The sequence below is a fragment of the Hyla sarda genome, chromosome 13 (assembly GCF_029499605.1).
Source record: "Hyla sarda isolate aHylSar1 chromosome 13, aHylSar1.hap1, whole genome shotgun sequence".
Lineage (NCBI taxonomy): Eukaryota > Metazoa > Chordata > Amphibia > Anura > Hylidae > Hyla > Hyla sarda.
This window is the reverse complement of record NC_079201.1, coordinates 33,586,547-33,603,522: the sequence shown is the minus strand read 5'-3', so window position 1 is coordinate 33,603,522 and position 16,976 is coordinate 33,586,547.

The following is a 16,976-nucleotide window of genomic DNA, read 5'->3' as shown; positions in this document are numbered from 1 at the left end:
TCAAATGAGTTTTTGGATTCAAAATGTGTAATTTTCCCTTATGCTGCTACCCTTTTATAATCCACAATTTTTGGGCCCGGTAGTCCAATAACCTGGTGACATGAGAACAGGATGAGTGTAGGATGGTTTGGGAAAATAGGTGTAGAAGGACAAATGGATGAAAGGAGGGCAGCATATGGCAATTTTACTGTTTGCTTTTTTTCAAAGTAAAAGAGGAGCCTATAATTGTTAAAAAGGCTATTTTTGGAGATGGACAGGCAGGCTGAAGGGGTGGAGGTAGGCCTGTATTTTGAACTTAAAAACTCAAATGAGTTTTTGGATTCAAAATGTGTAATTTTCCCTTATGCTGCTACCCTTTTATAATCCACAATTTTTGGGCCCGGTAGTCCGATAACCTGGTGACATGAGAACAGTATGAGTGTAGGATGGTTTGGGAAAATAGGTGTAGAAGGACAAATGGATGAAAGGAGGGCAGCATATGGCAATTTTACTGTTTGCTTTTTTTCAAAGTAAAAGAGGAGCCTATAATTGTTAAAAAGGCTATTTTTGGAGATGGACAGGCAGGCTGAAGGGGAGGAGGTAGGCCTGTATTTTGAACTTAAAAACTCAAATGAGTTTTTGGATTCAAAATGTGTAATTTTCCCTTATGCTGCTACCCTTTTATAATCCACAATTTTTGGGCCTGGTAGTCCTATAACCTGGTGACATGAGAACAGTATTAGTGTAGGATGGTTTGGGAAAATAGGTGTAGAAGGACAAATGGATGACAGGAGGGCAGCATATGGCAATTTTACTGTTTGCTCTTTTTCAAAATAAAAGAGGAGCCTATAATTGTTAAAAAGGCTATTTTTGGAGATGGACAGGCAGGCTGAAGGGGTGGAGGTAGGCCTGTATTTTGAACTTAAAAACTCAAATGAGTTTTTGGATTCAAAATGTGTAATTTTCCCTTATGCTGCTACCCTTTTATAATCCACAATTTTTGGGCCCGGTAGTCCGATAACCTGGTGACATGAGAACAGTATGAGTGTAGGATGGTTTGGGAAAATAGGTGTAGAAGGACAAATGGATGACAGGAGGGCAGCATATGGCAATTTTACTGTTTGCTCTTTTTCAAAGTAAAAGAGGAGTCTATAATTGTTAAAAAGGCTATTTTTGGAGATGGACAGGCAGGCTGAAGGGGTGGAGGTAGGCCTGTATTTTGAACTTAAAAACTCAAATGAGTTTTTGGATTCAAAATGTGTAATTTTCCCTTATGCTGCTACCCTTTTATAATCCACAATTTTTGGGCCCGGTAGTCCGATAACCTGGTGACATGAGAACAGGATGAGTGTAGGATGGTTTGGGAAAATAGGTGTAGAAGGACAAATGGATGAAAGGAGGGCAGCATATGGCAATTTTACTGTTTTGCATTTTTTCAAAGTAAAAGAGGAGCCTATAATTGTTAAAAAGGCTATTTTTGGAGATGGACAGGCAGGCTGAAGGGGAGGAGGTAGGCCTGTATTTTGAACTTAAAAACTCAAATGAGTTTTTGGATTCAAAATGTGTAATTTTCCCTTATTCTGCTACCCTTTTATAATCCACAATTTTTGGGCCCGGTAGTCCTATAACCTGGTGACATGAGAACAGTATTAGTGTAGGATGGTTTGGGAAAATAGGTGTAGAAGGACAAATGGATGACAGGAGGGCAGCATATGGCAATTTTACTGTTTGCTCTTTTTCAAAGTAAAAGAGGAGCCTATAATTGTTAAAAAGGCTATTTTTGGAGATGGACAGGCAGGCTGAAGGGGTGGAGGTAGGCCTGTATTTTGAACTTAAAAACTCAAATGAGTTTTTGGATTCAAAATGTGTAATTTTCCCTTATGCTGCTACCCTTTTATAATCCACAATTTTTGGGCCCGGTAGTCCTATAACCTGGTGACATGAGAACAGTATGAGTGTAGGATGGTTTGGGAAAATAGGTGTAGAAGGACAAATGGATGAAAGGAGGGCAGCATATGGCAATTTTACTGTTTGCTCTTTTTCAAAGTAAAAGAGGAGCCTATAATTGTTAAAAAGGCTATTTTTGGAGATGGACAGGCAGGCTGAAGGGGTGGAGGTAGGCCTGTATTTTGAACTTAAAAACTCAAATGAGTTTTTGGATTCAAAATGTGTAATTTTCCCTTATGCTGCTACCCTTTTATAATCCACAATTTTTGGGCCAGGTAGTCCGATAACCTGGTGACATGAGAACAGTATGAGTGTAGGATGGTTTGGGAAAATAGGTGTAGAAGGACAAATGGATGAAAGGAGGGCAGCATATGGCAATTTTACTGTTTGCTTTTTTTCCAAAGTAAAAGAGGAGCCTATAATTGTTAAAAAGGCTATTTTTGGAGATGGACAGGCAGGCTGAAGGGGAGGAGGTAGGCCTGTATTTTGAACTTAAAAACTCAAATGAGTTTTTGGATTCAAAATGTGTAAATTTCCCTTATGCTGCTACCCTTTTATAATCCACAATTTTTGGGCCCGGTAGTCCTATAACCTGGTGACATGAGAACAGTATTAGTGTAGGATGGTTTGGGAAAATAGGTGTAGAAGGACAAATGGATGACAGGAGGGCAGCATATGGCAATTTTACTGTTTGCTCTTTTTCAAAGTAAAAGAGGAGCCTATAATTGTTAAAAAGGCTATTTTTGGAGATGGACAGGCAGGCTGAAGGGGTGGAGGTAGGCCTGTATTTTGAACTTAAAAACTCAAATGAGTTTTTGGATTCAAAATGTGTAATTTTCCCTTATGCTGCTACCCTTTTATAATCCACAATTTTTGGGCCCGGTAGTCCGATAACCTGGTGACATGAGAACAGTATGAGTGTAGGATGGTTTGGGAAAATAGGTGTAGAAGGACAAATGGATGAAAGGAGGGCAGCATATGGCAATTTTACTGTTTGCTTTTTTTCAAAGTAAAAGAGCCTATAATTGTTAAAAAGGCTATTTTTGGAGATGGACAGGCAGGCTGAAGGGGTGGAGGTAGGCCTGTATTTTGAACTTAAAAACTCAAATGAGTTTTTGGATTCAAAATGTGTAATTTTCCCTTATGCTGCTACCCTTTTATAATCCACAATTTTTGGGCCCGGTAGTCCTATAACCTGGTGACATGAGAACAGTATTAGTGTAGGATGGTTTGGGAAAATAGGTGTAGAAGGACAAATGGATGAAAGGAGGGCAGCATATGGCAATTTTACTGTTTGCTCTTTTTCAAAGTAAAAGAGGAGCCTATAATTGTTAAAAAGGCTATTTTTGGAGATGGAGAGGCAGGCTGAAGGGGTGGAGGTAGGCCTGTATTTTGAACTTAAAAACTCCAAATGAGTTTTTGGATTCAAAATGTGTAATTTTCCCTTATGCTGCTACCCTTTTATAATCCACAATTTTTGGGCCAGGTAGTCCGATAACCTGGTGACATGAGAACAGTATGAGTGTAGGATGGTTTGGGAAAATAGGTGTAGAAGGACAAATGGATGAAAGGAGGGCAGCATATGGCAATTTTACTGTTTGCTTTTTTTCAAAGTAAAAGAGGAGCCTATAATTGTTAAAAAGGCTTCTTTTGGAGATGGACAGGCAGGCTGAAGGGGAGGAGGTAGGCCTGTATTTTGAACTTAAAAACTCAAATGAGTTTTTGGATTCAAAATGTGTAATTTTCCCTTATGCTGCTACCCTTTTATAATCCACAATTTTTGGGCCAGGTAGTCCTATAACCTGGTGACATGAGAACAGTATTAGTGTAGGATGGTTTGGGAAAATAGGTGTAGAAGGACAAATGGATGACAGGAGGGCAGCATATGGCAATTTTACTGTTTGCTCTTTTTCAAAGTAAAAGAGGAGCCTATAATTGTTAAAAAGGCTATTTTTGGAGATGGACAGGCAGGCTGAAGGGGTGGAGGTAGGCCTGTATTTTGAACTTAAAAACTCAAATGAGTTTTTGGATTCAAAATGTGTAATTTTCCCTTATGCTTCTACCCATTTATAATCCACAATTTTTGGGCCCGGTAGTCCGATAACCTGGTGACATGAGAACAGTATGAGTGTAGGATGGTTTGGGAAAATAGGTGTAGAAGGACAAATGGATGAAAGGAGGGCAGCATATGGCAATTTTACTGTTTGCTTTTTTTCAAAATAAAAGAGGAGCCTATAATTGTTAAAAAGGCTATTTTTGGAGATGGACAGGCAGGCTGAAGGGGAGGAGGTAGGCCTGTATTTTGAACTTAAAAACTCAAATGAGTTTTTGGATTCAAAATGTGTAATTTTCCCTTATGCTACTACCCTTTTATAATCCACAATTTTTGGGCCCGGTAGTCCGATAACCTGGTGACATGAGAACAGTATGAGTGTAGGATGGTTTGGGAAAATAGGTGTAGAAGGACAAATGGATGAAAGGAGGGCAGCATATGGCAATTTTACTGTTTGCTTTTTTTCAAAGTAAAAGAGCCTATAATTGTTAAAAAGGCTATTTTTGGAGATGGACAGGCAGGCTGAAGGGGTGTAGATAGGCCTGTATTTTGAACTTAAAAACTCAAATAAGTTTTTGGATTCAAAATGTGTAATTTTCCCTTATGCTGCTACCCTTTTATAATCCACAATTTTTGGGCCCGGTAGTCCGATAACCTGGTGACATGAGAACAGGATGAGTGTAGGATGGTTTGGGAAAATAGGTGTAGAAGGACAAATGGATGAAAGGAGGGCAGCATATGGCAATTTTACTGTTTGCTTTTTTTCAAAGTAAAAGAGGAGCCTATAATTGTTAAAAAGGCTATTTTTGGAGATGGACAGGCAGGCTGAAGGGGAGGAGGTAGGCCTGTATTTTGAACTTAAAAACTCAAATGAGTTTTTGGATTCAAAATGTGTAATTTTCCCTTATGCTGCTACCCTTTTATAATCCACAATTTTTGGGCCAGGTAGTCCGATAACCTGGTGACATGAGAACAGTATGAGTGTAGGATGGTTTGGGAAAATAGGTGTAGAAGGACAAATGGATGAAAGGAGGGCAGCATATGGCAATTTTACTGTTTGCTTTTTTTCAAAGTAAAAGAGGAGCCTATAATTGTTAAAAAGGCTATTTTTGGAGATGGACAGGCAGGCTGAAGGGGTGGAGGTAGGCCTGTATTTTGAACTTAAAAACTCAAATGAGTTTTTGGATTCAAAATGTGTAATTTTCCCTTATGCTGCTACCCTTTTATAATCCACAATTTTTGGGCCCGGTAGTCCAATAACCTGGTGACATGAGAACAGGATGAGTGTAGGATGGTTTGGGAAAATAGGTGTAGAAGGACAAATGGATGAAAGGAGGGCAGCATATGGCAATTTTACTGTTTGCTTTTTTTCAAAGTAAAAGAGGAGCCTATAATTGTTAAAAAGGCTATTTTTGGAGATGGACAGGCAGGCTGAAGGGGTGGAGGTAGGCCTATATTTTGAACTTAAAAACTCAAATGAGTTTTTGGATTCAAAATGTGTAATTTTCCCTTATGCTGCTACCCTTTTATAATCCACAATTTTTGGGCCCGGTAGTCCGATAACTTGGTGACATGAGAACAGTATGAGTGTAGGATGGTTTGGGAAAATAGGTGTAGAAGGACAAATGGATGAAAGGAGGGCAGCATATGGCAATTTTACTGTTTGCTTTTTTTCAAAGTAAAAGAGCCTATAATTGTTAAAAAGGCTATTTTTGGAGATGGACAGGCAGGCTGAAGGGGTGGAGGTAGGCCTGTATTTTGAACTTAAAAACTCAAATGAGTTTTTGGATTCAAAATGTGTAATTTTCCCTTATGCTGCTACCCTTTTATAATCCACAATTTTTGGGCCCGGTAGTCCTATAACCTGGTGACATGAGAACAGTATTAGTGTAGGATGGTTTGGGAAAATAGGTGTAGAAGGACAAATGGATGAAAGGAGGGCAGCATATGGCAATTTTACTGTTTGCTCTTTTTCAAAGTAAAAGAGGAGCCTATAATTGTTAAAAAGGCTATTTTTGGAGATGGAGAGGCAGGCTGAAGGGGTGGAGGTAGGCCTGTATTTTGAACTTAAAAACTCAAATGAGTTTTTGGATTCAAAATGTGTAATTTTCCCTTATGCTGCTACCCTTTTATAATCCACAATTTTTGGGCCCGGTAGTCCAATAACCTGGTGACATGAGAACAGGATGAGTGTAGGATGGTTTGGGAAAATAGGTGTAGAAGGACAAATGGATGAAAGGAGGGCAGCATATGGCAATTTTACTGTTTGCTTTTTTTCAAAGTAAAAGAGGAGCCTATAATTGTTAAAAAGGCTATTTTTGGAGATGGACAGGCAGGCTGAAGGGGTGGAGGTAGGCCTGTATTTTGAACTTAAAAACTCAAATGAGTTTTTGGATTCAAAATGTGTAATTTTCCCTTATGCTGCTACCCTTTTATAATCCACAATTTTTGGGCCCGGTAGTCCGATAACCTGGTGACATGAGAACAGTATGAGTGTAGGATGGTTTGGGAAAATAGGTGTAGAAGGACAAATGGATGAAAGGAGGGCAGCATATGGCAATTTTACTGTTTGCTTTTTTTCAAAGTAAAAGAGGAGCCTATAATTGTTAAAAAGGCTATTTTTGGAGATGGACAGGCAGGCTGAAGGGGAGGAGGTAGGCCTGTATTTTGAACTTAAAAACTCAAATGAGTTTTTGGATTCAAAATGTGTAATTTTCCCTTATGCTGCTACCCTTTTATAATCCACAATTTTTGGGTCTGGTAGTCCTATAACCTGGTGACATGAGAACAGTATTAGTGTAGGATGGTTTGGGAAAATAGGTGTAGAAGGACAAATGGATGACAGGAGGGCAGCATATGGCAATTTTACTGTTTGCTCTTTTTCAAAATAAAAGAGGAGCCTATAATTGTTAAAAAGGCTATTTTTGGAGATGGACAGGCAGGCTGAAGGGGTGGAGGTAGGCCTGTATTTTGAACTTAAAAACTCAAATGAGTTTTTGGATTCAAAATGTGTAATTTTCCCTTATGCTGCTACCCTTTTATAATCCACAATTTTTGGGCCCGGTAGTCCGATAACCTGGTGACATGAGAACAGTATGAGTGTAGGATGGTTTGGGAAAATAGGTGTAGAAGGACAAATGGATGACAGGAGGGCAGCATATGGCAATTTTACTGTTTGCTCTTTTTCAAAGTAAAAGAGGAGCCTATAATTGTTAAAAAGGCTATTTTTGGAGATGGACAGGCAGGCTGAAGGGGTGGAGGTAGGCCTGTATTTTGAACTTAAAAACTCAAATGAGTTTTTGGATTCAAAATGTGTAATTTTCCCTTATGCTGCTACCCTTTTATAATCCACAATTTTTGGGCCCGGTAGTCCGATAACCTGGTGACATGAGAACAGGATGAGTGTAGGATGGTTTGGGAAAATAGGTGTAGAAGGACAAATGGATGAAAGGAGGGCAGCATATGGCAATTTTACTGTTTTGCTTTTTTTCAAAGTAAAAGAGGAGCCTATAATTGTTAAAAAGGCTATTTTTGGAGATGGACAGGCAGGCTGAAGGGGAGGAGGTAGGCCTGTATTTTGAACTTAAAAACTCAAATGAGTTTTTGGATTCAAAATGTGTAATTTTCCCTTATGCTGCTACCCTTTTATAATCCACAATTTTTGGGCCCGGTAGTCCTATAACCTGGTGACATGAGAACAGTATTAGTGTAGGATGGATTGGGAAAATAGGTGTAGAAGGACAAATGGATGACAGGAGGGCAGCATATGGCAATTTTACTGTTTGCTCTTTTTCAAAGTAAAAGAGGAGCCTATAATTGTTAAAAAGGCTATTTTTGGAGATGGACAGGCAGGCTGAAGGGGTGGAGGTAGGCCTGTATTTTGAACTTAAAAACTCAAATGAGTTTTTGGATTCAAAATGTGTAATTTTCCCTTATGCTGCTACCCTTTTATAATTCACAATTTTTGGGCCCCGTAGTCCTATAACCTGGTGACATGAGAACAGTATGAGTGTAGGATGGTTTGGGAAAATAGGTGTAGAAGGACAAATGGATGAAAGGAGGGCAGCATATGGCAATTTTACTGTTTGCTCTTTTTCAAAGTAAAAGAGGAGCCTATAATTGTTAAAAAGGCTATTTTTGGAGATTGACAGGCAGGCTGAAGGGGTGGAGGTAGGCCTGTATTTTGAACTTAAAAACTCAAATGAGTTTTTGGATTCAAAATGTGTAATTTTCCCTTATGCTGCTACCCTTTTATAATCCACAATTTTTGGGCCAGGTAGTCCGATAACCTGGTGACATGAGAACAGTATGAGTGTAGGATGGTTTGGGAAAATAGGTGTAGAAGGACAAATGGATGAAAGGAGGGCAGCATATGGCAATTTTACTGTTTGCTTTTTTTCAAAGTAAAAGAGGAGCCTATAATTTTTAAAAAGGCTATTTTTGGAGATGGACAGGCAGGCTGAAGGGGTGGAGGTAGGCCTGTATTTTGAACTTAAAAACTCAAATGAGTTTTTGGATTCAAAATGTGTAATTTTCCCTTATGCTGCTACCCTTTTATAATCCACAATTTTTGGGCCCGGTAGTCCAATAACCTGGTGACATGAGAACAGGATGAGTGTAGGATGGTTTGGGAAAATAGGTGTAGAAGGACAAATGGATGAAAGGAGGGCAGCATATGGCAATTTTACTGTTTGCTTTTTTTCAAAGTAAAAGAGGAGCCTATAATTGTTAAAAAGGCTATTTTTGGAGATGGACAGGCAGGCTGAAGGGGTGGAGATAGGCCTGTATTTTGAACTTAAAAACTCAAATGAGTTTTTGGATTCAAAATGTGTAATTTTCCCTTATGCTGCTACCCTTTTATAATCCACAATTTTTGGGCCCGGTAGTCCAATAACCTGGTGACATGAGAACAGGATGAGTGTAGGATGGTTTGGGAAAATAGGTGTAGAAGGACAAATGGATGAAAGGAGGGCAGCATATGGCAATTTTACTGTTTGCTTTTTTTCAAAGTAAAAGAGCCTATAATTGTTAAAAAGGCTATTTTTGGAGATGGACAGGCAGGCTGAAGGGGTGGAGGTAGGCCTGTATTTTGAACTTAAAAACTCAAATGAGTTTTTGGATTCAAAATGTGTAATTTTCCCTTATGCTGCTACCCTTTTATAATCCACAATTTTTGGGCCCGGTAGTCCGATAACCTGGTGACATGAGAACAGGATGAGTGTAGGATGGTTTGGGAAAATAGGTGTAGAAGGACAAATGGATGAAAGGAGGGCAGCATATGGCAATTTTACTGTTTGCTTTTTTTCAAAGTAAAAGAGGAGCCTATAATTGTTAAAAAGGCTATTTTTGGAGATGGACAGGCAGGCTGAAGGGGAGGAGGTAGGCCTGTATTTTGAACTTAAAAACTCAAATGAGTTTTTGGATTCAAAATGTGTAATTTTCCCTTATGCTGCTACCCTTTTATAATCCACAATTTTTGGGCCAGGTAGTCCTATAACCTGGTGACATGAGAACAGTATTAGTGTAGGATGGTTTGGGAAAATAGGTGTAGAAGGACAAATGGATGACAGGAGGGCAGCATATGGCAATTTTACTGTTTGCTCTTTTTCAAAGTAAAAGAGGAGCCTATAATTGTTAAAAAGGCTATTTTTGGAGATGGAGAGGCAGGCTGAAGGGGTGGAGGTAGGCCTGTATTTTGAACTTAAAAACTCAAATGAGTTTTTGGATTCAAAATGTGTAATTTTCCCTTATGCTGCTACCCTTTTATAATCCACAATTTTTGGGCCCGGTAGTCCTATAACCTGGTGACATGAGAACAGTATGAGTGTAGGATGGTTTGGGAAAATAGGTGTAGAAGGACAAATGGATGACAGGAGGGCAGCATATGGCAATTTTACTGTTTGCTCTTTTTCAAAGTAAAAGAGGAGCCTATAATTGTTAAAAAGGCTATTTTTGGAGATGGACAGGCAGGCTGAAGGGGTGGAGGTAGGCCTGTATTTTGAACTTAAAAACTCCAAATGAGTTTTTGGATTCAAAATGTGTAATTTTCCCTTATGCTGCTACCCTTTTATAATCCACAATTTTTGGGCCAGGTAGTCCGATAACCTGGTGACATGAGAACAGTATGAGTGTAGGATGGTTTGGGAAAATAGGTGTAGAAGGACAAATGGATGAAAGGAGGGCAGCATATGGCAATTTTACTGTTTGCTTTTTTTCAAAGTAAAAGAGGAGCCTATAATTGTTAAAAAGGCTATTTTTGGAGATGGACAGGCAGGCTGAAGGGGTGGAGGTAGGCCTGTATTTTGAACTTAAAAACTCACATGAGTTTTTGGATTCAAAATGTGTAATTTTCCCTTATGCTGCTACCCTTTTATAATCCACAATTTTTGGGCCCGGTAGTCCGATAACCTGGTGACATGAGAACAGTATGAGTGTAGGATGGTTTGGGAAAATAGGTGTAGAAGGACAAATGGATGAAAGGAGGGCAGCATATAGCAATTTTACTGTTTGCTTTTTTTCAAAGTAAAAGAGGAGCCTATAATTGTTAAAAAGGCTTCTTTTGGAGATGGACAGGCAGGCTGAAGGGGAGGAGGTAGGCCTGTATTTTGAACTTAAAAACTCAAATGAGTTTTTGGATTCAAAATGTGTAATTTTCCCTTATGCTGCTACCCTTTTATAATCCACAATTTTTGGGCCAGGTAGTCCTATAACCTGGTGACATGAGAACAGTATTAGTGTAGGATGGTTTGGGAAAATAGGTGTAGAAGGACAAATGGATGACAGGAGGGCAGCATATGGCAATTTTACTGTTTGCTCTTTTTCAAAGTAAAAGAGGAGCCTATAATTGTTAAAAAGGCTATTTTTGGAGATGGACAGGCAGGCTGAAGGGGTGGAGGTAGGCCTGTATTTTGAACTTAAAAACTCAAATGAGTTTTTGGATTCAAAATGTGTAATTTTCCCTTATGCTGCTACCCTTTTATAATCCACAATTTTTGGGCCCGGTAGTCCGATAACCTGGTGACATGAGAACAGTATGAGTGTAGGATGGTTTGGGAAAATAGGTGTAGAAGGACAAATGGATGAAAGGAGGGCAGCATATGGCAATTTTACTGTTTGCTTTTTTTCAAAATAAAAGAGGAGCCTATAATTGTTAAAAAGGCTATTTTTGGAGATGGACAGGCAGGCTGAAGGGGAGGAGGTAGGCCTGTATTTTGAACTTAAAAACTCAAATGAGTTTTTGGATTCAAAATGTGTAATTTTCCCTTATGCTACTACCCTTTTATAATCCACAATTTTTGGGCCCGGTAGTCCTATAACCTGGTGACATGAGAACAGTATTAGTGTAGGATGGTTTGGGAAAATAGGTGTAGAAGGACAAATGGATGACAGGAGGGCAGCATATGGCAATTTTACTGTTTGCTCTTTTTCAAAATAAAAGAGGAGCCTATAATTGTTAAAAAGGCTATTTTTGGAGATGGACAGGCAGGCTGAAGGGGTGGAGGTAGGCCTGTATTTTGAACTTAAAAACTCAAATGAGTTTTTGGATTCAAAATGTGTAATTTTCCCTTATGCTGCTACCCTTTTATAATCCACAATTTTTGGGCCCGGTAGTCCAATAACCTGGTGACATGAGAACAGGATGAGTGTAGGATGGTTTGGGAAAATAGGTGTAGAAGGACAAATGGATGAAAGGAGGGCAGCATATGGCAATTTTACTGTTTGCTTTTTTTCAAAGTAAAAGAGGAGCCTATAATTGTTAAAAAGGCTATTTTTGGAGATGGACAGGCAGGCTGAAGGGGTGGAGGTAGGCCTGTATTTTGAACTTAAAAACTCAAATGAGTTTTTGGATTCAAAATGTGTAATTTTCCCTTATGCTGCTACCCTTTTATAATCCACAATTTTTGGGCCCGGTAGTCCGATAACCTGGTGACATGAGAACAGTATGAGTGTAGGATGGTTTGGGAAAATAGGTGTAGAAGGACAAATGGATGAAAGGAGGGCAGCATATGGCAATTTTACTGTTTGCTTTTTTTCAAAGTAAAAGAGGAGCCTATAATTGTTAAAAAGGCTATTTTTGGAGATGGACAGGCAGGCTGAAGGGGAGGAGGTAGGCCTGTATTTTGAACTTAAAAACTCAAATGAGTTTTTGGATTCAAAATGTGTAATTTTCCCTTATGCTGCTACCCTTTTATAATCCACAATTTTTGGGCCTGGTAGTCCTATAACCTGGTGACATGAGAACAGTATTAGTGTAGGATGGTTTGGGAAAATAGGTGTAGAAGGACAAATGGATGACAGGAGGGCAGCATATGGCAATTTTACTGTTTGCTCTTTTTCAAAATAAAAGAGGAGCCTATAATTGTTAAAAAGGCTATTTTTGGAGATGGACAGGCAGGCTGAAGGGGTGGAGGTAGGCCTGTATTTTGAACTTAAAAACTCAAATGAGTTTTTGGATTCAAAATGTGTAATTTTCCCTTATGCTGCTACCCTTTTATAATCCACAATTTTTGGGCCCGGTAGTCCGATAACCTGGTGACATGAGAACAGTATGAGTGTAGGATGGTTTGGGAAAATAGGTGTAGAAGGACAAATGGATGACAGGAGGGCAGCATATGGCAATTTTACTGTTTGCTCTTTTTCAAAGTAAAAGAGGAGCCTATAATTGTTAAAAAGGCTATTTTTGGAGATGGACAGGCAGGCTGAAGGGGTGGAGGTAGGCCTGTATTTTGAACTTAAAAACTCAAATGAGTTTTTGGATTCAAAATGTGTAATTTTCCCTTATGCTGCTACCCTTTTATAATCCACAATTTTTGGGCCCGGTAGTCCGATAACCTGGTGACATGAGAACAGGATGAGTGTAGGATGGTTTGGGAAAATAGGTGTAGAAGGACAAATGGATGAAAGGAGGGCAGCATATGGCAATTTTACTGTTTTGCATTTTTTCAAAGTAAAAGAGGAGCCTATAATTGTTAAAAAGGCTATTTTTGGAGATGGACAGGCAGGCTGAAGGGGAGGAGGTAGGCCTGTATTTTGAACTTAAAAACTCAAATGAGTTTTTGGATTCAAAATGTGTAATTTTCCCTTATGCTGCTACCCTTTTATAATCCACAATTTTTGGGCCCGGTAGTCCTATAACCTGGTGACATGAGAACAGTATTAGTGTAGGATGGTTTGGGAAAATAGGTGTAGAAGGACAAATGGATGACAGGAGGGCAGCATATGGCAATTTTACTGTTTGCTCTTTTTCAAAGTAAAAGAGGAGCCTATAATTGTTAAAAAGGCTATTTTTGGAGATGGACAGGCAGGCTGAAGGGGTGGAGGTAGGCCTGTATTTTGAACTTAAAAACTCAAATGAGTTTTTGGATTCAAAATGTGTAATTTTCCCTTATGCTGCTACCCTTTTATAATCCACAATTTTTGGGCCCGGTAGTCCTATAACCTGGTGACATGAGAACAGTATGAGTGTAGGATGGTTTGGGAAAATAGGTGTAGAAGGACAAATGGATGAAAGGAGGGCAGCATATGGCAATTTTACTGTTTGCTCTTTTTCAAAGTAAAAGAGGAGCCTATAATTGTTAAAAAGGCTATTTTTGGAGATGGACAGGCAGGCTGAAGGGGTGGAGGTAGGCCTGTATTTTGAACTTAAAAACTCAAATGAGTTTTTGGATTCAAAATGTGTAATTTTCCCTTATGCTGCTACCCTTTTATAATCCACAATTTTTGGGCCAGGTAGTCCGATAACCTGGTGACATGAGAACAGTATGAGTGTAGGATGGTTTGGGAAAATAGGTGTAGAAGGACAAATGGATGAAAGGAGGGCAGCATATGGCAATTTTACTGTTTGCTTTTTTTCCAAAGTAAAAGAGGAGCCTATAATTGTTAAAAAGGCTATTTTTGGAGATGGACAGGCAGGCTGAAGGGGAGGAGGTAGGCCTGTATTTTGAACTTAAAAACTCAAATGAGTTTTTGGATTCAAAATGTGTAAATTTCCCTTATGCTGCTACCCTTTTATAATCCACAATTTTTGGGCCCGGTAGTCCTATAACCTGGTGACATGAGAACAGTATGAGTGTAGGATGGTTTGGGAAAATAGGTGTAGAAGGACAAATGGATGAAAGGAGGGCAGCATATGGCAATTTTACTGTTTGCTTTTTTTCAAAGTAAAAGAGCCTATAATTGTTAAAAAGGCTATTTTTGGAGATGGACAGGCAGGCTGAAGGGGTGGAGGTAGGCCTGTATTTTGAACTTAAAAACTCAAATGAGTTTTTGGATTCAAAATGTGTAATTTTCCCTTATGCTGCTACCCTTTTATAATCCACAATTTTTGGGCCCGGTAGTCCTATAACCTGGTGACATGAGAACAGTATTAGTGTAGGATGGTTTGGGAAAATAGGTGTAGAAGGACAAATGGATGAAAGGAGGGCAGCATATGGCAATTTTACTGTTTGCTCTTTTTCAAAGTAAAAGAGGAGCCTATAATTGTTAAAAAGGCTATTTTTGGAGATGGAGAGGCAGGCTGAAGGGGTGGAGGTAGGCCTGTATTTTGAACTTAAAAACTCAAATGAGTTTTTGGATTCAAAATGTGTAATTTTCCCTTATGCTGCTACCCTTTTATAATCCACAATTTTTGGGCCCGGTAGTCCTATAACCTGGTGACATGAGAACAGTATGAGTGTAGGATGGTTTGGGAAAATAGGTGTAGAAGGACAAATGGATGACAGGAGGGCAGCATATGGCAATTTTACTGTTTGCTCTTTTTCAAAGTAAAAGAGGAGCCTATAATTGTTAAAAAGGCTATTTTTGGAGATGGACAGGCAGGCTGAAGGGGTGGAGGTAGGCCTGTATTTTGAACTTAAAAACTCCAAATGAGTTTTTGGATTCAAAATGTGTAATTTTCCCTTATGCTGCTACCCTTTTATAATCCACAATTTTTTGGGCCAGGTAGTCCGATAACCTGGTGACATGAGAACAGTATGAGTGTAGGATGGTTTGGGAAAATAGGTGTAGAAGGACAAATGGATGAAAGGAGGGCAGCATATGGCAATTTTACTGTTTGCTTTTTTTCAAAGTAAAAGAGGAGCCTATAATTGTTAAAAAGGCTATTTTTGGAGATGGACAGGCAGGCTGAAGGGGTGGAGGTAGGCCTGTATTTTGAACTTAAAAACTCACATGAGTTTTTGGATTCAAAATGTGTAATTTTCCCTTATGCTGCTACCCTTTTATAATCCACAATTTTTGGGCCCGGTAGTCCGATAACCTGGTGACATGAGAACAGTATGAGTGTAGGATGGTTTGGGAAAATAGGTGTAGAAGGACAAATGGATGAAAGGAAGGCAGCATATAGCAATTTTACTGTTTGCTTTTTTTCAAAGTAAAAGAGGAGCCTATAATTGTTAAAAAGGCTTCTTTTGGAGATGGACAGGCAGGCTGAAGGGGAGGAGGTAGGCCTGTATTTTGAACTTAAAAACTCAAATGAGTTTTTGGATTCAAAATGTGTAATTTTCCCTTATGCTGCTACCCTTTTATAATCCACAATTTTTGGGCCAGGTAGTCCTATAACCTGGTGACATGAGAACAGTATTAGTGTAGGATGGTTTGGGAAAATAGGTGTAGAAGGACAAATGGATGACAGGAGGGCAGCATATGGCAATTTTACTGTTTGCTCTTTTTCAAAGTAAAAGAGGAGCCTATAATTGTTAAAAAGGCTATTTTTGGAGATGGAGAGGCAGGCTGAAGGGGTGGAGGTAGGCCTGTATTTTGAACTTAAAAACTCAAATGAGTTTTTGGATTCAAAATGTGTAATTTTCCCTTATGCTGCTACCCTTTTATAATCCACAATTTTTGGGCCCGGTAGTCCTATAACCTGGTGACATGAGAACAGTATGAGTGTAGGATGGTTTGGGAAAATAGGTGTAGAAGGACAAATGGATGACAGGAGGGCAGCATATGGCAATTTTACTGTTTGCTCTTTTTCAAAGTAAAAGAGGAGCCTATAATTGTTAAAAAGGCTATTTTTGGAGATGGACAGGCAGGCTGAAGGGGTGGAGGTAGGCCTGTATTTTGAACTTAAAAACTCCAAATGAGTTTTTGGATTCAAAATGTGTAATTTTCCCTTATGCTGCTACCCTTTTCTAATCCACAATTTTTGGGCCAGGTAGTCCGATAACCTGGTGACATGAGAACAGTATGAGTGTAGGATGGTTTGGGAAAATAGGTGTAGAAGGACAAATGGATGAAAGGAGGGCAGCATATGGCAATTTTACTGTTTGCTCTTTTTTCAAAGTAAAAGAGGAGCCTATAATTGTTAAAAAGGCTATTTTTGGAGATGGACAGGCAGGCTGAAGGGGTGGAGGTAGGCCTGTATTTTGAACTTAAAAACTCACATGAGTTTTTGGATTCAAAATGTGTAATTTTCCCTTATGCTGCTACCCTTTTATAATCCACAATTTTTGGGCCCGGTAGTCCGATAACCTGGTGACATGAGAACAGTATGAGTGTAGGATGGTTTGGGAAAATAGGTGTAGAAGGACAAATGGATGAAAGGAGGGCAGCATATAGCAATTTTACTGTTTGCTTTTTTTCAAAGTAAAAGAGGAGCCTATAATTGTTAAAAAGGCTTCTTTTGGAGATGGACAGGCAGGCTGAAGGGGAGGAGGTAGGCCTGTATTTTGAACTTAAAAACTCAAATGAGTTTTTGGATTCAAAATGTGTAATTTTCCCTTATGCTGCTACCCTTTTATAATCCACAATTTTTGGGCCCGGTAGTCCTATAACCTGGTGACATGAGAACAGTATGAGTGTAGGATGGTTTGGGAAAATAGGTGTAGAAGGACAAATGGATGACAGGAGGGCAGCATATGGCAATTTTACTGTTTGCTCTTTTTCAAAGTAAAAGAGGAGCCTATAATTGTTAAAAAGGCTATTTTTGGAGATGGACAGGCAGGCTGAAGGGGTGGAGGTAGGCCTGTATTTTGAACTTAAAAACTCCAAATGAGTT